A 14,547-nucleotide genomic window follows, 5' to 3' on the forward strand; every position below is an offset into this window, starting at 1 on the left:
AACAAATTAAGGGAAGATATTTTGACACAAGAAAGCAGGAACATGGAGAAATTGGAGCAGGAAAGGAATTTATCAAGGCAATAGGAATAGCTTGGTGGTCCTATGGTGTTTCCAGAAGTATTTGGCATTGCAATTGAGCAGTCCAAGTAGTACTACTTTTAGAAGAAACAAAAAGTCTGTTTTTTAAAGTAATGTTTTTTCTTATGAGAAAAAGGTTTAGATAGAATTGGGTTTTATTAATATTAATTTAATGCTATTAGCAATTTCCATATACTATATTATGGAAAAGACTGAAGAACACAATTCTGAGAAATATTTTAAAAATTTTAATGGTATAGTCATGTTGAAAGATAAATGTTGGCTGGGTGCGGTGGCTCACGCCTGTAATCTCAGCACTTTGGGAGGCCGAGGCAGATGGATCACGAGGTCAAGAGATGGAGACCATCCTGGCCAACATGGTGAAACTCTGTCTCTACTAAAAATACAAAAATTAGCTGGGCATGGTGACGCGCGCTTGTAATCCCAGCTACTCGGGAGGCTGAGGCAGGAGAATCGCTTGAACCAGGGAGGCAGAGGTTGCAGTGAGCCGAGATCGCACCACTGCACTCCAGCCTAGCAACAGAGTGAGACCCTGTCTCAAAAAAAAAAGCTAAATGTTGTAAGTCCTGGTATGATGGTGTCAGCTTCCTTGGGGAAGTACTTCTTTAGTTATGTAGCTAACGAGATCTTTTACTACAGATCTGGATGGCTATTCAGATAACATAGCAAAAATGATAGCAGAAGATCATCAAAAACTTAAAATATATTTTATTAGAAAACATGTATCTATGAATGAGTATTTCCTTGATGCTAGTCTCTGCACACATATAATTGGTTACTTGTATGCATTCATTGGTTGTTCAGTATGTAAGACAATTACAAATAACTTAATACTGTATTTTCCTTGTATGGAAAACTGTTGTAGACCCAATGACTAAAACTTTCAAAATAAAATATTTTCTATTATGAAAAAAAAGAATATCTAATGACAAGAGAAATTCTGTTAGATAAGTTGCTTTTGGCTATAAGTAACAGAAAAATTTAAACAGCATAAACAATATAGCTATTTATTTTACCATCTATCAAGATGTCCAGTTTGGGAATGGTTGCAACATCGGTTAATTCAGAAGTTTAACAAAGGAATAGCAGTCCTGGTTCTGATCTTGTTCATCAGCTGATCTTGTTCATCAAGCTTGCTCCCCCATCCCCCATGTTTGCAAATTGGCTGCCATTGTTTCAGATACATTCAGACAATACCCAGACTTGAAAACGGAAGTTTCTTCCTACAAGTCATTTTTTTTTAAAAAGCAAAGAAACTTTTCCCAGACATTCCCTAAGGACTTCCCTGATGTCTCTTTGGCCAAAATAATGTCACATGCTTACTCCCAAGTCCATCACTGACAAGGTGAAAGGAATGATTAAGAATGACCTAGACCAATTAAGTTTCATTCCCTCAGGCTGGAGAAAGTTCCAGCTTTCCCTACAGCACATGGCTGTCCTACGTCTCAACAAAATCAGGGTTGGCTCACAAACCAGAATGGAGAGAATTGGCTGTTAACTAGACTACTGTCAGGTAACACAACAGTAAATGCAACATATTTCCATTTGTATAAAGAAAAGTGAATATAGATAGGTCTATAAAGGATAAAAGCCTATGCATATTTTAAAATATTATTCATGTTGTTGGGATTATAGAAAATATTTATTTTTCTTGTTTCTGCTTTTCTTTTTTTCCTAAATGTTCTGCAATGAATATGTAATATATTTGAAGTCTATTTGTGCCTTCCCCCCACCAAAAATATATCCAAGAAAGGTTACTTTAAAATAAAACATTTATAGTCCTTGCCAGGTCTTTTTTTTTTTTTTTCTTTTAAAGTAAGTATTAAGAGCAGTTATGTAAAATCAAACTCAGAGGTTTCATTCAGTTGAGGCTAGAATGTGTCTGAGGCAGCCTCCAAAGACATGGAGCCTCCTGCACTCGCATGAGTCCCAGGACCCTGAGGCCCCACAGAGATGTCAGCAATTTTATCCCAGGGGCTACTCTTGCTGCTTAGAAGACGATGTCCTGTGACTTATCTTCCCAAACTGGAAGGTTGGACAGTACAAACCAGATTCTAAACCAGTCCTCAGTGTCAAGGCCAAGAAGATATCAGACCTGTCTAGGGAACAGGGTTACACTGAGACTTTCGGTTCCACCACAAGCAGGAAGACAGAGCTGGAGGAATGAAAACAGAAGGCACGGCAAAGAAGACAATTTAAGAGCAGCGAAGTCACTCTATGCCTCTAGACACATGTCCAATAACTTGGCATAAAAGCACATGCATTTTGTGACCAAGTTGGACTGGAATTCTGTCCTAGTACTCTGCATGTCACCTGTAGACACTTCTCAGCCTGTACCCGGGATTCAAAATGTTGAGGGCGATCAAGAATGAGGAAAGATATTTCTGCAGCCAAAGCAGGGACAGTCCACATTCACTCAGCAAATCTCTGACCCTCTGCATGAAACCCCAGTGGCCACCTCCAGCCCAGTCCTGGCGACACAGAGCAGGCAGTGCCCTCAAGGAGATGAGAGACGCAACCCAAGTGGAAAAGACTCGAGCTTTAGAGCAACACAGACCTCAGCTCCAATCGGACGTCACCAATTGCTAGTTGTGCAAACTTCGGCAAGCCACTTCACCACCCTGTGCCTCAGTTTCTTCACGTGTAAAATGAGAATAAGGCTTTTTAAGTATTCATCGAGTTCGCTTATGCAAAGTGTGACAAACCTCAGCTCAGCATAATTGAGTGAAGAAGCTGGAAGGGCAGTAATGGCCTCCAAATGCACCTCCCACAGCCACCCAGGAAATCCCGCCCTTGCTTTCGCCTCAGACTCTGGGCACAAAAATTAATCAAGAGCTCTGAGGCCGGAAGTCTGGAGCTGTCAGATTCACTCTTCTGGATTGAACTTTTAATGGAGGTGGATCACTGGGGCTTGCTCTTGCCAGATAAATAAATGGTACTTTAAAAATCATACCCAGCTAACATCACCTGCTCACAGCCACACCACTGGTGCTGGGGAAGTGAGCTCTGACTCCGAAGAACAAATCACGCCTGAGGGGCCTAAGTGGAGAAAGTAAGGTTAAATCACCGGAACCATGTATCCATCTGCAACGGACTGTGTGGGTGGTGTGCATGAAAAGAACAGAGAAGAAGGTAGGAGAAGCTGCAGGAGGCAGAAACTGGAGGGGAGGCTCTGTCTTAGAGTAGCTGCCACTTTGATTCTCTCTTTTTTTGGAAATGCTCTCTGCTGCTACTTGTTTGGGAGTTTAGCACAGCTAGAGAAATGGCTCATGAAGCTTGAGGTGAGGTGGAGATGAATTCCCTCTAATGAAAATCCCTGAGCCATCAAAGTGCTTCATTAGTTCCACACAAGACCTCTAAGGTGCGCAATGGACATACGGGGCTCTTCAGTGAAAAGATTATTCCCCGTGTGCTCATCTGGACACTAAATTCTGGTTTAATCACTATTAAAACTGTCCTGAGAGGAAAAATGGGGCATGTGAAAATGAGAACACTCAAGGTCATATTTATCCACGTTGTTTACAGTGAAAAGTGTAGCTCATACAAAGCTTGCCTGGCTACTGAAACCACTTCATTAAAAAAAAAAAAAAAGGCCAATAAATATGTCCAAGCCTTTGTACTTCCATTTTTGTAATCTAAAATATTTTGGTTTGTTTTAGTATTTTATCTAAGAAAAAGAATGTGTTTGGGGCCAGGAGCAGTGGCTCATGCCTGCAATTCCAGCACTTTGGGAGGCCGAGGCGGGCAGATCGCCTGAGGTCAGGAGTTCTAGACCAGCCTGGGCAGCGTGGTGAAACCCTGTCTCTCCTAAAAATACAAAAATTAGCCAGGCATGGTGGCACATGCCTGTAATCCCAGCTACTTGGGAGGCTGAGGCAGGGGAATTGATGGAACCTGGGAGGCGGAGGTTGCAGGGAGCCAAGATTGTGCCACTGCACTCCAGCCTGGGTGACAGAGCGATACTCTCCGTCTTAAAAAAAAAAAAAAAAATGCAAATAAAAAGAATGTGTTTGTAAACTTTCAAGATATTTTACAAGTTTGTGTTTTGATGATAGTGAATTAGTGATATCTAATATTATCACTTGATAATAGTGATGGTGGTACAATAGCCAGAGAGTTCAAACCTTCTGCTTGCAAATTGGGAAACTGAGACCCAGAGAGATGAAAGGACTTACTCAGGTCACAGAAATTGCCACTGGCTGACCTAGGTCTGGAGCCCAGGGCTTTATGTAAATATATAAATATTTATGGATTTAGGTATGTACTTATTAATTTTTAAATAGTAACTAACCATCTCACAGTGAGTACATGTCCATATTTTAAAGAGTCAAACAGCACTATGTGGTTTATAACAGAAAAAAGTGGTCTCAAACCCTAAATGCAGGCAACTGCTTTCAAATCTGTCCCATGCTTCCTCTGACACATGCCTCCCTTTTTTTATTATTATTATTTTTTGAGATGGAGTCTCGCTCTGTTGCCCAGGCTGGAGTGCAGTGGTGCGATCCCAGCTAATTTTTCATATTTTTAGTAGAGACGGGGTTTGGCCATGTTGGCCAGGCTGGTCTCGAACTCGGGACCTCAGGGGATCCACCTGCCTCAGCCTCCCAAAGTTCTGGGATTACAGGTGTGAGCTATCATGCATGGCTGCCTCTGAGAGGTGACAGCGTGCTGGCAGTCCTCACAGCCCTCGCTTGCTCTCGGCGCCACCTCTGCCTGGGCTCCCACTTTGGCAGCACTTGAGGAGCCCTTCAGCTCACCGCTGCACTGTGGGAGCCCCTTTCTGGGCTGGCCAAGGCCGGAGCCGGCTCCCTCAGCTTGCAGGGAGGTGTGGAGGGAAGGGCGCGAGCGGGAACCGGGGCTGCCCGCGGCGCTTGCGGGCCAGCTGGAGTTCCGGGTGGGCATGGGCTTGGCGGGCCCCGCATTTGGAGCAGCCCGCCGGCCCTGCCAGCCCCGGGCAATGAGAGGCTCAGCACCTGGACCAGCGGCTGCGGAGGGTGTACTGGGTACCCCAGCAGTGCCAGCCCACCGGCGCTGCGCTGGATTTCTCGCCAGTCCTTAGCTGCCTTCCCGCGGGGCAGGGCCTGGGACCTGCAGCCCGCCAGGCCTGAGCCTCCCACCCCCTCTGTGGGCTCCTGTGCGGCTCGAGCCTTCCCGATGAGCACGGCCCACTGCTCCACGGCGCCCAGTCCCATCGACCACCCAAGGGCTGAGGAGTGCAGGTGCAGGGCGTGGGACTGGCAGGCAGCTCCACCTGCAGCCCTGGTGCGGGATCCACTGGGTGAAGCCAGCTGGGCTCCTGAGTCTGGTGGGGACGTGGAGAACCTTTATGTCTAGCTCAGGGATTGTAAATACACCAATTGGCACTCTGTATCTAGCTCAAGGTTTGTAAACACACCAATCAGCACCCTGTGTCTAGCTCAGGGTTTGGGAATGCACCAATGGACACTCTGTATCTAGCTACTCTGGTGGGGCCTTGGAGAACCTTTGTGTGGACACTCTGTATCTAGCTAATCTGGTGGGGACGTGGAGAACCTTTATGTCCAGCTCAGGGATTGTAAACACACCAATCAGCGCCCTGTCAAAACAGACCACTGGCTCTACCAATCAGCAGGATGTGGGTGGGGCCAGATAAGAGAACAAAAGCAGGCTGCCCGAGCCGGCAGTGGCAACCCGCTCTGGTCCCCTTCTACAGTGTGGAAGCTTTGTTCTTTCGCTCTTTGCAATAAATCTTGCTGCTGATCACACTTTGGGTCCACACTGCCTTTATGAGCTGTAGCCAGCTCATAAAGTAGCCAGTTCATAAAGCCAGCTTCAACTCCTGAAGCCAGCGAGACCACGAACCCACCGGGAGGAACGAACAACTCCAGACGCGCCGCCTTAAGAGGTGTAACACTCACCGTGAAGGTCTGCAGGTTCACTCCTGAGCCAGCGAGACCACCAACCCACCAGAAGGAAGAAACTCCGAACACATCCGTACATCAGAAGGAACAAACTCCTAACACGCCGCCTTTAAGAACTGTTAACACTCACCGCTAGGGTCGGCGGCTTCATTCTTGAAGTCAGTGAGACCAAGAACCCACCAATTCCGGACACACCTCCGTATTTTAAAATAACCTACTGATAGTAGATTTCTTGTTGTTACCAATTTTAGGCATAGTCTATTGATATCCTAATTTGAAAAACGAAGAGTTATCCTCTCCTGACTTCTCCTCCTCTGTTCTACCTATATTTGGCAATTATTTTTAAATTTCTGATTCAATCAGTAATTAGTAAATAAATTATTACAACCCTGCAAATCTTCTCTGCTGAGTCTATTATGACTTCATTTTTTTCTTTTTGAATTTTTTTCTTGTTTATGGAGTTAGTAATTGCCTTATGTATATATTTTTTCTTTTGCTTAGTCGTGTACTGTCATGAATTCTCAAACTCTCCAATAGAATGTACTCTCCCTCTCAGCACCATTTTCCGTATATGTCTGGTTCCCTAGCAGTTTAACACTGTTCCTGATTATGTCTCCCTTTGAGTCCTGTTCTCCTGCTGCAGACTAGCCAGTTACTTACAAGGCTCTGCCCAGACTTCAATCTGGGAAAATCCTTCACAGGAATCCCCTCTGTCTTAGGTTGGATTCTCCTGTTTCCTAGACCGCATGTATTCTTCTTGGACAAATAATTCATTCATTTTGGTGAAGTACTGCCAGAGAAAAGATTCATAGCATACAAATTTTTGTGAAAATGACTGCATTCTACCCTCATATTCAATTGATAGTTTGGCTAGGTATAGACTTTTCAACCTAATTGATAGTTTAGCTGTGTCTGAACTTTTCCTTCAGAAGTTTGAAGGCTTTGCCCCTTGGATATCTAGCTGCCAATGTTGCATTTGGGAATTTTGATGTCATTCTGATTCCCATTTTTTTAAATATAATATGTTTCTAGAATATTCTCTTTATCCCTTTGGAGAGGAAAAATGTATTGAATATTTATTATGTATTAGACCTATTCAAAGCTATGCACTTATCTTGACAGTCCTTACAAAAAAAAATAAAGTGAAAATTACTTTTCCTCTTTTTCAATAATAGAATTGAAACTCAGGGAGGGTATGTAATCTGCCTGATGCATGGGGCCTGTCACTGTAGGTTATGCTGTAGTGACAACCCCAAAACCTCACAAAACTTGTTCATGCATATTATATGTTTGACATGAGTTATTAGCGGTCTCAGCTTATCAAAGTCACTCAGGGACTCTAGTTCTGGAGGTTCTAACAACGTGTGCGTCCATGCTCAATGCTGCAGGGAAAAGGAAACACGGCAAGTCACTTAATCATCGTCAAAATTTCTGCCTGAAAGTAACACAGGCCACTCCTTTCCATGTCCAATTGCCTAAACCCTGTGACATGGGCACACATAACTTTAAAGGCAGCGGTAGTATTTCCATGAGGGAATTCCTTCCTGGCAGTTTTCTGTAAATGTATATGTTTTTCCAAATTCCAAGTCCCAGTGAAATTTAGTCGACAAGTTGGGAAAACAGAAAACGAGTATTATGATTCTTCCATAAGAATTAAAGCATAGGAATTAACATAGACATGTTACTCATGTTGATTCGAAAAGCAAGACCAAAAAATGCTAATGGGGAAAATCAAAGGTTAAGGTCAACATTTCTGGGAACCAGGATAGGAGGAGGGACTAGAGAAGTGAGAATCATCTAATCAGTCTTGTTTGTAGCATTGTTATATTGTAAGTGTGTATTCATGGCTTTGCCTGCTGGGTGACTCATTCTTGCAAATAAACATCAGTAAGTTTGTATGTGTAGTGTACTTCATACAAATCCTATGAGTGATGTTCTAAGAAACCAGTTTTGAAAACAAATGTCCTTAAATTGGCAGTTTCAATGCATGGTTCTATTTAGTGCTGTTAACTTTGCTAAGGGATCTGAATGTCATATTATTTGAATACAACCCAGTAATGTTGACTGGTGTTTTTCAGTTTTTGAATATTCCCTCTAAGCTACAGTTCTTTGTAAATATTTTAACTGAAGAAATGCAAGGAGCAGATGATATGAATGTTGTGGAAGACTCCGACAGGAAATCAGAGACTACAAAAACCTGAATTAGCAAAAGCAATATCAATTTCAATGGCAAAATCAAAACCAGAACTAGCAGACAAGAAAAGCAAATATTTTTATTTTCATTATTAAAAAAACAAATAACTTACCTGAAGCAATAGGTGTTCTAAAGCTCAGCTTGAAGATGCTTTTGTGTGCAATCCTCACAATTGAACAAATGTCCATGCAAGGCAGGAAATTGGCTAGGCAAATAATTCTTTGCGGGTTCTACATTTTCATTTTAATAATGATAACTTATAGAAGTATTTGTGGTAATATATTTCATTTTAGTAATAATTTTTACTTGCTATTTATCTTGTGTTATTATCTCCATCTTTTAATATTTTCTAGTATCAGATGTCTATATGACGAAGATTATTTTTACATGTTACTGAAACATATATTCTTGTTGCAATAAATCAGTTCACAGTAATAATAAGCTATGCATTTATTATTATGTCATTTCTAATAGAAAACTTCTGATAGCATAACCCTATCACAGAAAAATGACTTAGTATTCACAATTATGGCCGCTCATTATTATACAAATACATCTAAAAAAAGATTATGAAAAATGAATAATTTATGACTTCAGGGTTCCTGAGAACTAAAAATCCTGACTTGTTCCCCAATCCCAAAGACCTATGCCTCTTGGAAATTTGAAAATACTAAGCAGTGCAAGATATAATACTACCAAATGCCTGAAATGTCCACAGCCATAAATATTTGGTGAATAGTACTAAGTACAACCCAAATAGTAGTGCCAGAATCCAAATCCAACTTTCTTATTCCAGAACTCATGTTCTGTCTTCTACTCAAACTTCCTCTATTGTCACTAATTGTGTATTAGTATTTATTTGCTCATTAGATTATTCCAGGATTCATTCATTTATCCAACAAGTATTTGCTAAACCCCATGTGTATAGGAATCACGTTGGTCTCACACAGTGATGTTCATAATTATTTATTGAATACCTGACTACCAGACACTAAAGGTATTATAGAGCATGAAACAGTAGTCCTAAAAGAATGAGGCACAGGCCACTTTCGATTGGGAATAGAAGGTAAAATCTAGAAAACAGTGGGACAATTGGGATCTAGAGTGTGGTAGATGGCCGGGCGTGGTGGCTCATGCCTGTAATCCCAGCACTTTGGGAGCCCGAGGTAGGTGGATCACCTGAGGTCAGGAGTTCCAGACCAGCCTGGCCAACATAGGGAAACCCCATCTCTACTAAAAATACAAAAATTAGCCATGTGTGGTATTAGGCACCTGTAATCCCAGCTACTCAGGAGGCTGAAGCAGAAGAATGGCTAGAACCTGAGAGGTAGAGGTTGCAGTGAGCCGAGATCATGCCTGGGAGACAGAGAGAGACACTGTCAAAAAAAAAAAGAAAAGAAAAGAAAAAAGAAAAAGAAAAAAAAAAGTGTGGTAGATGGCTTCTGAAGTCACACCTAGCAATGTAAATGTGAGGAAGGAAGGAAGGGAGGGAGGGAGGGAAGGAGGGAGGGAGGGAGGGAGGGAGGGAGGGAAGGTCCTAAAATGAAGGAGGTGGGCTTCTAGGAGAAAGATGAGAGCTTGCTGAGACAGACAACACACTGAGTAGGAACATGGTCTTTGACATCTGATAGTGCTGCTTTTAATTCCTAATTTTTTGGGCCAGGCACAGTAACTCACGCCTGTAATTCCAGCACTTTGGGAGGCTAAGGTAGGAGGACTGCTTGAGCCTAGGAGTTCAAGAGCAGTCTGAGCAATACAGTGAGATTTCATTGCTACAAAAAAAAAATTAATTTTAAAAATCCAAATCTTGTGATCTTAATCAAGTTGCTGAAGTGCTCTGTGCCTCAGTTTTCTCATTTGCAAAATGGGAACAAAATAATTAATTTTAAAGCTTATTGTATGAGTTAAATATAAAGAAAACTCTTAATATAGTACCTGGGACACAGTAAATACTCAGTAAGAGGTAGCTATTAATCATACTTTATCATTCTGCCTGGCTCTCAACATTCTTGAGGATTTTTAAATATTTATAAGAAATGTGCCTTATAGATTTTTAAAAGTTTCTTCAATGGACGAAGAGTTCTGGCCTAAGGAGAGAATATTTAAAATGTAGTCTGACTTTTTGGAGAGAAAAAGTAGCCAAGACTTCATATTTCTCTGCATGTTTGTCCCAAAACCACTAATATAGCATAAAAACAGAGGAATGTGCTTGCTCTGAGATTTGGGATGCACATGCTAGTCAGAAAGAGTAAACAAATAGGCCAGGCGCAGTGGCTCATGCCTGTAATCCCAGCACTTTGGGAGTCCAAGGCGGGTGGATTGCCTGAGGTCAGGAGTTTGAGACCAGCCTGGCCAACATTGTGAAACCCCATCTCTACTAAAAATACAAAAATTGGCCAGGCATGGTGGCAGGCGCTTATAATCCCAGCTACTTGGGAGGCTGAGTCAGGAGAATCACTTGAACCTGGCAGGCAGAGGTTGCAGTGAGCCCAGATTGCACCACTTCACTCTAGCCTGGGCAAAAGAGTGAAACTCTGTCATATCCAATGTGTTTGCAATATCTTTTCTCTCAAGATATAATAAATGTGGGCTGGGCGCAGTGGCTCATGCCTGTAATCCCAACACTTTGGGAGGCTGGGGCAGATGGATCGCCTGAGGTCGGGAGTTCAAGACCAGCCTGGCCAGCATGGTAAAACCCCGTCTCTACTAAAAATACAAAAATTAGCTGGGCGTGGTGGCAGGCACCTGTAATCCCAGCTACTCGGGAGTCTGAGGCAGGAGAATCACTTGAACTCGAGAGGTGGAGGTTGCAGTGAGCTGAGACTGTGCCATTACAATCCAGCCTAGGCAACAGAGCAAGACTCCGTCTCAAAAAAATAAAAGATAGAATAAGTGTGGTAGCCATTCTTATTCAAGCCCGTTGTGAGATCATGGTGCATCCCATGTTTGCTTATCTTTTTCAATGGCTTCACCTGTCCTGAAGAACAAACTGTTCAAGGTACTTCTCTTCCAACTAAGAAGAGGATCCACAGCTTGGGGGCAGCTTTATCCAGTTAGAGTCCTGGAAATGACCAAGTCAAGATTGCTTCCATGATTTCCCAAAAGATGATTACTTCGTATGCCTACAAAACACATTCCAGACATATGTCAGCTTGTGCCCAGCTTGATCTGTCTGGCCAGAAACGAGGCAAGAAAGAGGTGCCATCGTGGAAATTTCCCTCCAACTCTGTGTTGTAGGGACCTTGTACACCATGTTAGAGAGTTTAGACTTACCACTTTAACCAATGGTCCTTAAAGCAATGGAGAGCTACCAAAGGGCTTAATGGGGGTTAGGTTTGGGAGGACATGATCAGATTTATACTTCAGAAAGGTCACTCTGGCTGAAGTGAGAAGAATGGATTGCAGTACAGAAAACCTTAGAGGCAGGAGGAGAGGCAGGAGGAGAGGCAGAAGGCTATTGCAGAAGACCCAGTGAGAGGTGAAGGTAGCCTAGACCAGGTGGTGGTGATAGAGATGGAGAAAGGGGGACAAATTCTCGGAGATGTTTGGAAAGTCTCATCACACAGGATTTAGTTGTTGATTAGATGTGGAGAAGGGGGAAGAGGAAGGAGTAACAGAATGCTGCTCAGATCTTTGGCTGGGGCATCTGAGTAAATGGCAGTGAATTCACTTGAAATTGGAATGCTGGTGTAGGCACATGTTGGTAGGAGTCAGCAAGTTCAGTTTAGGACATGCTCATTTAGAGCAACCCATGGAACCTCCAAGTGGAGATGCAGGTTGTCAGCTCTCTGATTCTCAGTGTAGGGCTCTCTTTGCTTCTCCATAGCTGCTTTATCCCCCAGGCACATCTCAGACTTGAGGATGGAGGGGAGGAGAGGCTATCAGGGATCTTTAGTCATAGCTGGCATATATGGGCCCAGATGGTTTGGCTGGGGGATCCCTTTTGGTGTTAGGGGAGATAATGTGTGGGGGTGGGGAGTGCAGCGAGGAAACCTTGATATGAAAATATTCTCATTTCCAAAAGCATTGATCCACTATAACAATATTGTAATTGATTCAGGCAAGGGCCATGGATGGATGCTAAAACAAGTTTGTTTGTAAACAACCTATTTACCCAGTCTAAAATTATCCTCCTGAAGATTATTACCACAAAGGAAAAATGTTTTAGAGTGAAGAAATCTGGGTGACACCACCAGTACCTCCCCATAGATTATTTATTCTAAAGAGGGAGAGATTCCCCAGAAGTGGAGCAGTCACACGGATACTACTTAAACCACATGATCAAAGTTACCTTCACCACCAATGGGGCAAACTGAAATAAGGTGCCCCCTAATGTGACACACTGAGAAGGACACAGTGTGTGCATAATTTGAATCTCACACCAGACAAATCCCAGAGACATGTTAGAGAACAATAGGCCTGCGCTCTTCAAAAATGCTGTTGTCTTAAAAGACAAAAATTGGGAGCCTTTTCATTCTCAAATAAAAGAGACTAAAGAAGCAACTGGCTTCTTAGACAACTGGCTGGGCGCGGTGGCTCACGTCTGTAATCCCCACACTTTGGGAGGCCGAAGCGGGCAGATCACGAGATCAGGAGATGGAGACCATCCTGGCTAACACGGTGAAACCCCGTCTCTACTAAAAATACAAAAAACTAGCTGGGCATGGTGGCGGGTGCCTGTAGCTACTTGGGAGGCTGAGGCAGGAGAATGGCGTGAACCCAGGAGGCGGAGCTTGCAGTGAGCCGAGATAGCACACTGCACTCCAGCCTGGGCAACAGAGCAAGACTCCGTCTCAGAAAAAAAAAAAAAAAAAAAAAGCATGACAACTATGTAGAAATACAAAGTCCTGGGTTGGGAAAACATGTTATAAACCCCAATATTGGAAAGACTGGCAAAACTTGGATATGACTGTATTCAGTAAGAGATTCAAAGCTGTGTTAAATTTCCTAAATTTGATCATTGCACTATGTCTTCGTTTTTAGGAGACACTTGCCGATGTGTTTAGATGGGAAGGGTCATGATATCTGCAACTTATCTCAAATAGTTCCCAACGATAATAATAATAATAAATGTACATATAGAGAAAGCAAATATAGCAAAATGTCAATAACTGGTGAATGTAGGTGAGAGTATACAGGTGTTTGACGTATTCTTTTTGCAACTTTTCTGGGAGTTATATTTTTTTTTCAAAAGGAAGAGAAGCACAAGCAGAGGGAGTTCTAAACATTGATGACTCTAACCAGTGTTTTTTTTTTAAGGTCAAATATTTTAATATTATTTTTTCTAGCCACTAAATTCCATCTTAATGAAATGTCAAAATAGGAAACAGGTGAAGGAGTAATTTCCTGCACTGCCAGGCTCATAAGAATGTACAGTATTTGCTTCCATTTCAAACCTGCAGTGTTTAGAAAGGAATTTGTTTTCTTTTAAATCCAGGTACCAAAGTTGAAAGCCCCAAATGCCCACAGAGCAGCTGGAACAAGAATTACTGCCTGCAGGGGCTTCTGTCCACCAGCCACGTGTCAGTGAGTGGCCCTGGACCCAGCCAGGTTGTGTGTGCACCTGTGGTTCTTGCCATGGGGATCAGGAGCCATTTGGCTGCTCCTCTTCATAGGGCACCACCTGCAATCTTTCACTGCCCAGGTAAGCAGAGCATAGGAAGTCAGGGAATCAGAGCACTGAACGGATCTTGGAAAGCACCCAGTCCAACTCTCCCCACCTTCCCATCTGTGGCATTAATCACCTCTATAACGTTGTAACCAACTGGTCAACCAACCTCTATTTGAACATAGCCAGTGGCTAAAACGTCTAAGCAGTTCATCCATTTTTGAATAGCTTAAATTGTTTGAATATCCTTTCTCTTAAGAATAAGTATCAGTACAAAATGCCTACTTCCATTTTGTAGGTATCTGGTAAATTTTTTTCAATAAAAAAAGTCAAGTCAGATTAACTAAAATTGTGGAACAACTTGAATATTTGCAGTCAATAACTAAAGTCATATATTTCAGATCCTTCAGCAGGGCATCTCTGTAAAATAACATTTGGAAATCACAGAAATTTACTCTTAAAGGGCCTTTCTTGTTCATTACATTCTGAGATATACCCATTTTATGGCCATATATTTGAAAACAGACAAAAATAGAGGAAATTTATAGGGACACGTAGTAGGCATATGTATATGTATGGATAGCACGTTTGCATGTGCATAGATAGGGGACATGGGAGGATAGATATCAAGGGTATTCCTAGGGAGTGGGAGTGGGTAAAGGAAAAGAGGCTTTTACTCTCCACCTTAGACATTTTGTTATTGTTTGATTTTATTTTTTACAAAGAGTATGTTGCTATTTCTATCA

The 14,547-nt window shown here is 42.4% G+C and overlaps 1 long non-coding RNA gene across 1 annotated transcript in view; it reads left to right on the forward strand.

Moving 5' to 3' along the window:
* The window catches only part of LOC134807734 (uncharacterized), a 98,458-nt gene that overhangs the window by 66,054 nt on the left and 17,857 nt on the right, over nucleotides 1-14,547 (forward strand). The window lies entirely within an intron of this gene.

This window comes from Pan troglodytes, chromosome 11 (assembly GCF_028858775.2).
Source record: "Pan troglodytes isolate AG18354 chromosome 11, NHGRI_mPanTro3-v2.0_pri, whole genome shotgun sequence".
Taxonomy (NCBI): Eukaryota; Metazoa; Chordata; class Mammalia; order Primates; family Hominidae; genus Pan; species Pan troglodytes.